We start from the raw sequence: 11,678 nt of genomic DNA on the forward strand, positions 1-11,678 counted from the left end.
TAGTTTATACTAGGCTAATGATTGCATAGTTTTGCTTGTTGTAGTAGGTTTGTATGAATCCCTCTGCTGTTCATTATGCTCCCTGAGACTTTAATTGAGCTACATAATGGCCAACCGCTTGCTTACTTATACACAAGATATTAAAGAACTTTGCAAACTAGGCTTTTAACGGGCCGAAAGTCACGTCGGGCTGAAATTGTGCCCTGCGGAACGTGAGCCGCTAATGGACCGAAAATTAGGTAGCTCCGTCAAAGGCTCAACTGTTGTGCGGGCCGTTAACAGGCTGAAAGACAAAATGGGCTAGGAATTGGCCCATTTACCGAATGGGCTAAGGAAAGGCTAAAAGTCACAATGGGCCAGAAGTTGGCCCAACTACAGAATGGGCCGAGAAAAGGCCAAAAGATGTACCGGGCCGTTAACGGGCTGGAATTGACGATGGGCTACTAACAGGCCGAAAGAAGGTCGTGCCGTAATTGGTCCCAAATATGTAGCGAGCCGTTAATGGGGTGGAACTGATGATGGGCTGGAAATTGTCTAATCTAGAATGGGCCTTTGATGGGCCGATTCTGTGTAACTTGTATGGGCCATGCTTGTGAATGGGCCTGACTCTAGTAGGCTGCTAATGGGCCAGCCCGCTTATTTTGACAGGCCCGGCCTTTTAACCTAAATGGGCCACTGTTGGGCCGAGCCACATGTCGACATACCATAGGCTCGTCCCGTCCACTCGCTTGATGACACATGTCCAAACACGGAGCTAGCACGTGGATACCTAGGCGAATCAGAAGTTTACACGTGGAAAATCCCCATTGGTCCGGGTGGTTAACGGGTTATCACATCCAAACCAGAACCCGATAGCTTAACGATGACCCGTTACGGCGGATGCCACGTGTCGGTTACCCTTGACGAAAGCACTTCCATGATGCATCATTTATCGTCATTAAAGTGGACACTTCTGTGATGATAATTTTGGTACTGTCATGGAACACTTCTAGGAGAGCACAGGTATGACTATCTTGATTATATCATAAAATCATCATGGATGTACATGCATGACAGAAAACATGACCTACTATGACAAAGACGTATCATCCCGGAAATTGTTTTTTTCTTTGTAGTGCATGAGCTCCCTAGATTCAGACATGATGTCAAGAAACCAATCTAACAAATGAGCAACCAAAAAGCAAATGAAAAGACAAACAGAAAAAAGGGCGAATAAAAAGGCAAATCTTTTTGCGTTTTTCTAAAAACATTTTTGAAGCGGGGGAGAGGAAAACGAGAGGCAAATGGCAAATAATGAAATGCAAGAGATGAGAGTTTATGGTGGGTACTTGGTAGGCTTGATGTAGATCTCCCTAGCAACAGCGCCAAAAATTCTACCTGCTACTTCTTGAGCTTGCATTGGTTTTTCCCTTGAAGAGGAAAGGGTGATGCAGCAAAGTAGAGATAAGTATTTCCCTCAGTTAAGAATCAAGGTATCAATCCAGTAGGAGATACACGCAAGTCTCCAATCTATGCACCTACAAAAACAATCAAACACTTGCACCCAACGCGATAAAAGGGTTGTCAATACCTTCACGGTCACTTGCAAGGAAGAGATCTGATAGACATAGATATAAAACATTACTAAAACGTGAAATGAAATATAAGTAAATATATTGCAGCAAGGTACACTAGTATACGTCGATGCTATACGCACGGTTTTTAACCCCCTTTCCGTGACGGTGTTTGGAACCATCGCCAAGTGAGTGTGGGCAATAGGGGGTCCTTCCCACACGACCCAGAAATCGTCGGGGATATGCCCTCCTGGCACACATGCATGGAAAAATGAGGTCGTGTGCGTCCATCGAGCGCTCAAATACGGTTATACGTACAATAGTGCTAAAATACAATTATAAAGGTGAAATCATTTCCGATCGCAACTACATCCCACACAGTCAGTCCCCGCTAAACGTTTCCATTCATATGTACATCCCACACAGTCGCTCCAAGCAAAACGTTTCTGTTTGCAGGTACATCACACACAATTTTTCCCGTTAAATCATTTGAGATAGCATTGCGTTATTGAATGCATCACACACGGTGCGTAGAAGAAACTGTGTGGCAAAAGCTGTCCGTCACACATAGTTTTTATGTGGTAAACGTTTGCGCAAGGTGGCCTAATGCAAACTATTTTCAAGAGGATGTCGTGTCTGCAGTGGAGATTGATTGCACATGTAGTGGATCCTAGAAACGTGTCTGATCTCCACGTCTATCGCAGATGTTTCACTTTCACAAACCGTGTGCAGGGTTATCCCTAATTAATCCATAATTTAAAAATCACATGCTTTGAATTTGAATGTAGTCAATCACTTATTTCATATCCAACCATGTTTATTACAAATATAGGTTCAACCATGAATGCATAATTCGATACACAGGTACATATACTGAAGAACTAGAGAAGCACCAAGTAAAGAATGATGACCAATAGTTGAACTAAAGACTGTAAGAGAGAGGCGAAAGACATTCTGGTTGCTGGAGAAGGTGAAGCGGAATGCCCATATTGTGTCGTCCCTCATGCGTAATGCGCACACGACTCTAGGCCACCCCCTTGTGATGGCTGCCCGTCCATCCTTCACTGTCTTCATTACGACTTCTCGATGCTCATTGTAGTCTGGATGAAATACTTTAACCTTCATTGTGTGTCCACCAATCATGTACTTTGCGAGTTAATCTTGAGTGAAGTACATAAGAACCACTGCGAATGAAAAAGATTCAGACATTGTTGTCTGACAACTCATTATGGGCAGAAAAAGAGAAGGCTACAGGGTTTGTAGTTACCATCCTACAGCTCACTGTTGTGTTGGATAGACCATAAACAAATAATTTGCTTGCCACCATTCGTATCTTTTTGCTAATAACCCTTATTAGTTTCCTCACTTGATGCTTGTTAATGAATATCTCATTGACCCATATGCAAAAAGGGTCGATGCGTGGATCCTTGCCAAGGGCATATGTACCTGCAAGCAACAAGTCAATATTAGAAGCTAACAAGTGTCCAAGCCTGGATCTATATGCACTACATTATGGAATGACGGGGGGAGTACATGCTGAGGGATGAAGCTAACTTCGGTGAAAAATCATGGTCTCTCCCATTGTTGTCCTACATAAGTAGTGGAAAGGCATGATAAGTACAACAACCTTAACATCAAACAAGTATAGAAAAGGTAAACAACATCATCTCCAAATGATAGCTTGAATGTGTTGGATTTAGCATGTTGTTAAAGCATATATAAAATGGAAGGCAATGTTACCGACAATAGGCTTAACAATCATCAAATATTGCAATTCAAACTGGTATTGCTGAAAATGAATAGAACGTAGGTAATGCTTAAACATCACACTGGATAAATTTGTAAAACTGAAATAAAGGGCATGTGTTAACTACACCAGGCATAACTGGAACCAAATATAGCCGTTCAAACTGGTATTGATGCAGTCGAGCGGCACAGCTCGGACTTGCACATAATGAACAACACATTGTGAATGACTGAAATAAACAAGGCATAAATGATTACTATAACAACCAAATATAGCCATTGAAAAATGGACAGAGTCTCACTGCAACCAACCTAACAAGCAAATACAGATAAATAGGGCATATGCTTGAAAACTGGACAAATGCTCACTGCAACCAACCTAACAAGCAGATACAGATAAACAAGGCATCTGCTTGAAAACTGGACAAATGCTAAAAAAAGCAACCTAACAACCTAATACAGATAAACAAGGCATCTGCTTGATAACTAGACAAATGCTCACTGCAACCAAACTAAGAACCAAATACATATAAACAAGGCATCTGCTCGATAACTAGAAAAATGCTCACTTCACCCAACCTAACAACCAAATACAGATAAACAAGGCATCTACTCACTGTAAACAACCAAATATAGCCATTCGTGAAACTGAAGTGGATAATTCGTACTTAAACATCACATCGCCCTATTTAACAATACATTTTTGCATAACTTAAATAATTAAACACGCACAGTTAAAGAACCGCAAGGAAAATGCTACTACAACAAAGGGTATGGATTGGCAAGCTAGGAAAGGTAAGATTTGCTGATAGGATGTTGCCTTACATTTCATGGACAGGATCTTCAAGTTGGAAGAGCACAGACCGATGGTGTGCTGTCTGATGTCACAGATGGGCTGTTTCACCTTGGAAGAACCTTCTTGGGTGCCCTCCTTGTGGTCATGGCCATGGTCGATGAGATCTGACTTGGCAATTGAGAATCCAAAGCCGTTGCCGTAGAACATGTCCTTCAACAATGAAAAAATGGGCTCGATAGCGTATAAGGATCACAAATCCTTGACTGCTTGGCGGAGGAGATCAGCGGCAGGGCCATCGAAGAGATCGACAGCGGTTGAACCAGAGGGGATGGCGATGGACCACTTAACCTGTGACATGGCCCGCGTGAAGCCATCACTATCGACGAGCTTGATGTCGTAGCCAGCTTTCCTGAGATATAGTAATATGCTAGCCGCTGACATGAAACCTTCAGCATGGCAACATAGTCAACGTCTTTGCCGGCTTCCGCGGCGACGTGTTGCTCCGGGATCGACAGGTCGGGGCGAATGGCAGCCACCTCACCAACGTTCGCCGGAGAGGCCATTATAAACCTCTTCTTGTCCGAACTCTCGTCGGGCTCCCCGGGATACGTGGTTGAGCTTAGGCTGTGACATTCTGGAGCAGGGGATGTGGATCTGGTGGGGAGGGACAACGCATGCCTCATCTAAAAACTCAGGGGAGTGGGGCAATGGCATGGGAATCGCTGGGTAACCCGAACTTCTTTATCTAAGCTAGGAGGAACGGGAAGACCGACAGGGGTTGGCCACGGTGCTGGCACCGGCCACGACCTAGGGTTTGAGGGGGGAGGGGGCCGGGTGGGGGGGGGACTGTGGAGGGGGTGCTTGAGGATATGCCGCTGCTACTGAATTTTGTAGTAATGGTGGTGGACGAGGGAGGGCGATGGTTCAAATGGCTCGGCTACTACAATTTTACTATAAGGTCGGTGCTGGAGGAGTGTGGGTGACGGTTGAAGTATGGAGGCTACAAAAATTTGGGTAAAGGAATTGATGCAGGGCAGGACTGCCCAAGATCGCGCACGGTCCAATAAGAATATGCATGTATGATAATAAGGAAAAGTGGCGGGACCGCCGATTTTTGCAATGCTCAAGGCAGGTAGTTTGTTTTTATATTTCTAGCTAGCTGGTCCATCGCACACAGTTTGTCCTAATTTCTAAATAAACATAGCCGCCTTTAGCTTGCGCAGGTGGTTTATTTTACAGCGCACTTGCATCACACACAGTTAAGCCAGTACCTCCACCCTTTTCTCGCACTTGCGCAGTCGTGGTGATTTAACAGCACACTTGCATCACACATGGTTGAGCCAGTATCTCCACCTTCGCTCGCGCTTGCGCAGTCGTCGTGATTCACAGTGCACTTGCATCACACACGGTTAAGATATTATACCCGTGTCCGTTGAGCGTCATCAGAGTCTTTGCAGCAAAAAACCATTAGAGAGGGTCAGAAGACAGCCACACCAGCATGTGGCCCAAATATATATGAGTGAAAAGGGTGGTCTGTGCTGTTCAAAATTGCAATGCACAACTTTGACCGTGTGGGCCCACGGTTGGGCGCGTTGTCGAAGATCAACGAGACGGGCCAGAAGTCAAGAACCACCTGGAAGTGGCCAAATATATGTAGCAATATTGTGTGTGATGTTTAAAACTTTAAATACACAATGCATAACTTTGGTGGCACCTTCCTCGCAAACCCGAAAGCACCCTTGGATATATCTATAATGATATAATGTCGTAGCTAGCTAGGATGCTTGGCCCACCACCTCCCACTTTGTGTCACCGGGGCAGATGCACGTAATGATACTTTGGTCATACATGCATGTCTCCATGACCTACCATAAGACGGACCAATGAATCTACCGTTTGGTCAAACGACAACTGTTGTTGTTGATAAACCGCTTGGGCCAATAAATTGAACCATCATAAAAATTGCACGAGAGGGACCACAAAACCAGCACCTCTAGCATGCGGCCCAAAATGATGTACATTGGGAAGGGGTGATGTATGTTTTCAATATAAAATAATGTACAATTTAGATGTGGTGCCTTCCTCTCGATACAGACAACAACCATGATGGCTAGGTAGTTAAGGAAGACATATGCAGGGTACGATGTAGGTCAAACCTAGCAATCCAAGCATGTGGGAGGGAATCCTGACAACACATAAGCTCGAGCTTTGGTTGAGCGACAAGTGACGGTGACCGGCCATAAAACGAACCAGGGGGAATCCATTCATGGCCAACACATACCCCTCGTTATCAGTCAAAGGGATGATATATATATATACACTCGGAGAGCCGACAAATATGCGTGTTGCCACAAAAAATCATACAAGGGACACGTGGTCGATCAGAAGACCCCGCATACACTGCATGTGGCCCAAAAATATGTATGGGTATGATGGTGTGTGATGTGTTTCAATCCTGAATGCACAACTTCGATGGGCCACCAACTACACTACAAACCAAACACCGTACCCGACTCCAAGCCTGGTTCAATAGGTACGATGTCTGTTTCCCAACTTCGAGGCGAGTGGGAGGGGGGGTCGTCGCACGCATGCGCTCAAACTTTATTTGGTATAGCATGGCACACATCTATACCCCTATATAGTGTGTGAATAACTTTGAAAGTTGGTCATTGGATGACGCCAATCCAACGGTATAGAGATGGCAAATCCAAGCACTATTGGCCATTGGATATCATCTAAATTCCACCCGATTCTGCCACATGTACAATCTAGAAGACTCCATGGTTGAACTTAAGCATAACGCACAAACCTCAAAACACAAGCACTTCTCCTTCGTTCTAGAATCTTCCATATCTTAATTGCCCAAACTTTTTTTCTAAATGAATTGTCACTTTTTGCTTTTACTTTATGCTTTACAATGCACAATTCCATGAATCTTATAAAAAATTATAAAACTAATTGATTTTGAATGAGATGAACTATAAGAATTAAACAAACATCTACATCATGCATATATGACTCAAAGCTTAAATGCTATAGTGTGGTATTTATTCATAATTTGGTTACCAAATGTCATGCGTGCAATGCATGCGTACCTTACAAGTATCAATAGGAAACCATCATGGTCAAATCCTTCTCATTGTTGGGTCAAAGGGATAGATTGTGTGGGCCCCCCTCATTGTCGGTAATACCTCGGGGAGCCCACATATATGTGCAACGTCTATAAGCCGCACAAGGGAGACATGCCCGATAAGAACACCCTGCCCCCTTATACCTTGAATGCGACCTGAAAAAGGATTATATAATCACCATGACAGGTCAAGTCAATCATTCTTTAATTTTTTAGAGCAAAAAATAACCAATAAAAACATAGTCTACAAATTAGCAAAACAAGGATCTCAATGTTTATATAATTGCCATGATAGGTCGCTATAGAGATATTTATCTCTATAGTGACTGTGTCATGGCATTTAAATGAAGCTTGAGATATGCAACTTCCCGCCGGGTCACCCATCCTCGGACTACTCCAGCCCAAGCACGCTTAACTTCTAAGTTCTATTCGACTAGGCTAGCAGATGGGAAGCCACCCCTTGGTGGTAGGAATTGCCTCCTTGACATTAAGGCGTTTCACGCTGGTCACCCTATGGACTGGGGTCTACTCCCTCCTATCACACACATTTGTCCTTTTAGAAACTGTGTGCGATATTTACATGGTCGGTGTGTCGCCGCTAGCCTTCAATGAGCACTAACACTAGTACAAGGAAAACGATGGGAGAAGAAGCGGGAAAACGATGGGAGAAGAGGCAGGAAACGGTAGCCTATTTAGAAAATGTACTAGAGAAGGAAGCGTGAGCTAGCACGACGCATGCGCACGGTGCTTACCCATGTAGTGCATGTGCTATAGAAAGGGCTGAGGGTTGTCGTTCGATTTGGGAGCATCCAACGATGCACACGTACAATCCATGGGGTTTGGGTTCTGGCCAATCAGAACGCACGACTCAAATCGCGCACGCAGCAGGGGGAAGGGGGGCATAGGCCATGGTATGGTAGGCATGCAGCTTTCGTGAGTGAACCGTGTGCCATTTGAAAACATATCTTGAGAAGAATCTCAGTTTTTAAATCCCCGTAAATCCAAAACTCACCTGAAAATCGTGAAACCTGGCATGGTGTCACGACATGGCACATATACGTCGAGGAATTTTTTTCGTCCATTTTGGCAGAAGTTTTATTACAACCCTCTTACAAACCGGAGCTTCTCTCAAAGAAGCCTCGTGGTTCCGATAGGGAAACATCTCCCCCTTGTGGGCGAAACGTAATCATTGCCTCTTTTTGCCTTGTATTTTCTTCTACGGGCAACATGGAACAACATGATATCCATGATGAAATTTAAACTTATTCAGGGTTCGTTTGGCCTTTTTATACACTAATTGAGTTTCCTAGGCATTTAATGTCCATAATTCAAATCTGGACTTCAAATACATGCTCCCGTTCACCAAAATGGCTAGAAAATTTATACATGTGTCCTTGGGTGCATGTTTAGGTCACATGCCAGGAATGGAAACGAATTACAACCGTACAGGTGTCCTAGCTCATCCTCAAATATTTGGAATCTCATTTTTTAAATCCCCGGAAATCCTGAACTCACCAGAAAGTCATCAAAGGTGGCATGGTGTCATGTCATGGCACATATATGTCGTGATAAAAACATTTTCCAATTTGGGCCAATCTTTATTACAAACCTATTAAAAGCCAGAGCTTCTCTCAAAGAAGCCTCGTGGTTCTGATAGGGAAACATGTTCCCCTTGTGGACGAAACGTAATCACTGCCTCTTTTTGCCTTGTATTTTCTTCTACGGGCAACATGGAACGACAGGATAACCATGCTGAAATTTAAACTTATTTAGGGTTCATTTGGCCTTTTTATACACTAATTGAGTTCCCTAGGCATTTCATGTCCATAATTCCAATCTAAACTATAAATACATGCTCCAGTTCACCAAATTGGCTAGAAAAATTATACATGTGTCCTTGGGTGCATGTTTAGGTCCCATGCCAGGAATGGGAACGAATTACAACCGTACCAGCGTCCTCGCTCGTCCTCAAACATTTGGAATCTCTGTTTTAGAATCCCTGTAAATCCAAACTCACGAGAAATTCATCAAAGGTGGTATGGTGTCACGTCATGGCACATATATGTCATGGTAAAAACATTATCCAATTTGGGCCTAGCTTTATTACAAACCTCTTACAAACCAGAGCTTCTCCCAAAGAAGGCTCGTGGTTCCGATAGGGAAATGTGTTCCCCTTGTGGGCCAACCGATAATCGCTCCCTCTTCTAGCCTCGTATTTTCTTCTAGACGCAACACAGAACAATGGGAGATTCACGCTGAAATTTGAAATTATTCAGGGTTCGTTTTACCTTTTTATTCATTAATTAAGTTTTCTAGGCATTTAATGTCCATAGTTCAAATCCGAACTACAAATAGATGCTCCAGTGCACCAAAATGGCTAGAAAAAATGTACATGTGTCCTTGTGGTGCATGTTTAGGTCCCATGGAACGAATGGGAATGAATTCAACCGTCTCGCCGTCCTGGCTTGGCCACAAACATTGCAAATCTCAGTTTTTAAATCTCTGTAAATCCAAAACTCACCAGGAAATCATGAAACTTGGCATGGTGTCACTACAAGGTACAAATAATTGTCCAATCCGGGCGAAGGTATATTACAAGCCTCTTACAAACTGGAGCCTGTTGCAATCCTCGTGGTTCTAGTAGGGAAACATGCCCCTGTTGTGGGAAAAACGATAATCGCTGCCTCTTCTCGCCTTGAACTTTGTTTTCTACAGGCAACATAGAATAACATGAGTGTCATGCTGAAATTGAAACTGTTCAGGGTTCGTTTGGCCATTGTATATATTAATTAAGTTTTCTACTCATTTAATGTAGTGCATAATTCAAATTTGAACTACAAAGCACATGCTCTAGTGAAGCAAAATGAGTGGGAAATCGTACATGTGTCATTAGGTGCATGTTTAGGTCTGATTTAAGGAATGGGAATGAATTACAAACTTGTCGTCGTCCTGAAACATTGAGAATCTCGGTTTTTAAATCCCACTAAATTAAAAACTCACCCAAAAACATGAAACTTGGCATGGTCTCATGACATGGCACATATATGTCTTGGTAAAAAATAGTCCTATTTGAGACAAGGCGCACACATTAATTGCCAACGAAGCCCTTTTTGAAACAAATATCTGACACATTAATATCGCAAATTGTTGTATTATATGAAATGCGTCAAAATTTAACCATACTTTGTGGCGTGTGTGCAGCTGTTTGTTTAGACGGGACTAGTGCGAGAAGTCTGCCGTGCAGGCTCGATGGGATGCGTGCGAGCAGTCTGCCACATAGGCTCGACGGGGCACGTGCATCTTGTACACCTCGCAGGCTCGATGGGACACGTGTGAGCAGTAAGGCTGCCCATGCACATCAGGAAGTGAACTCTTTTGACCTCCATGCACCAGCCGCCAGCCACCTCACTCACAATCATAGAGGCAAAGGTGTCACATCTTTTGATGAGATGATGGATATCGCTTTGGTAGAAGTCGACTTTGATGATCCGACTACGAACATGCGAGGACGTCATGCCTTAGTAATAGCTAAACCAACTCCGAGAGGTTATTGACCACGCCGGAGCACGATCAACCTGACCACGAAGGTCTATTTCCTGCAAGATAATGAAGAACAAGCAAGAAAATAAGATTGCAATTAGGATATTGCGAATATAAGATGAAAGCTTTATTGATCAAGGTGGGATTCTGTGACGCCTTTGTCTGGTCGTTGAACATAATCGAAGTATGCAAAGTTGCAGCGATTGTGAAATTTTAATGTAAACAAAACCCAAAGTGTAAACGATGCCATAAGGGCTGCATATATGGAGGATAGGGGGGGGGGATTTCGTGGCCCTTGCAGGAGGGGTCCGAAATTAACCCTAACTCTTGTTTCCCCACACATACGGATTCTAAAAACAACATATAATCAAGTATTTCAAAATTACATGTGCCTGGCCAAAAAAATAAGGTGACACAGCACCTAGGAAAGCCTGTGTACGAAATTTATGAAGTGGGATCTTGTATATTTTGTCCAAGGCTTCATGCACTCATTATAGTGTCTTCAAAGTCATGGAATCATCACTTGTAACTCCATTCTTGTTCCACTTGCGCATGCCATCATCTCCATGATTGGTCTTGCTCCAGTGTTCATCCCTCTTATCCATGCCAGGCCCTTCATTTTTAAGAAAAACAAATGTACCGAACTTAGGCAGCATCTTATTCTCATGAACATTAGAATCATTACCAAGAAACAAAAGTACCTGATAATTTAATTGGCCTACGCGAGATCTAGTAATTGGTCCAATATGTATAGCAACAGGGGCTGTAGGTGTAACAATGGTATTGATGTCCTCATCACACAACTTCTGCATTAATGGGTTAATTAAAGCACATGGACGGAGGGTGTTTTCTTGTGATCCCATGGCAGCATTTGCTTTGTTCATGTTTTCAACTCGTATTTCGGCCTAATTTA

The sequence above is a fragment of the Triticum urartu genome, chromosome 2A (assembly GCF_056163025.1).
Source record: "Triticum urartu cultivar PI428250 chromosome 2A, HENAU_Tu73, whole genome shotgun sequence".
In the NCBI taxonomy this organism is placed as follows: domain Eukaryota; kingdom Viridiplantae; phylum Streptophyta; class Magnoliopsida; order Poales; family Poaceae; genus Triticum; species Triticum urartu.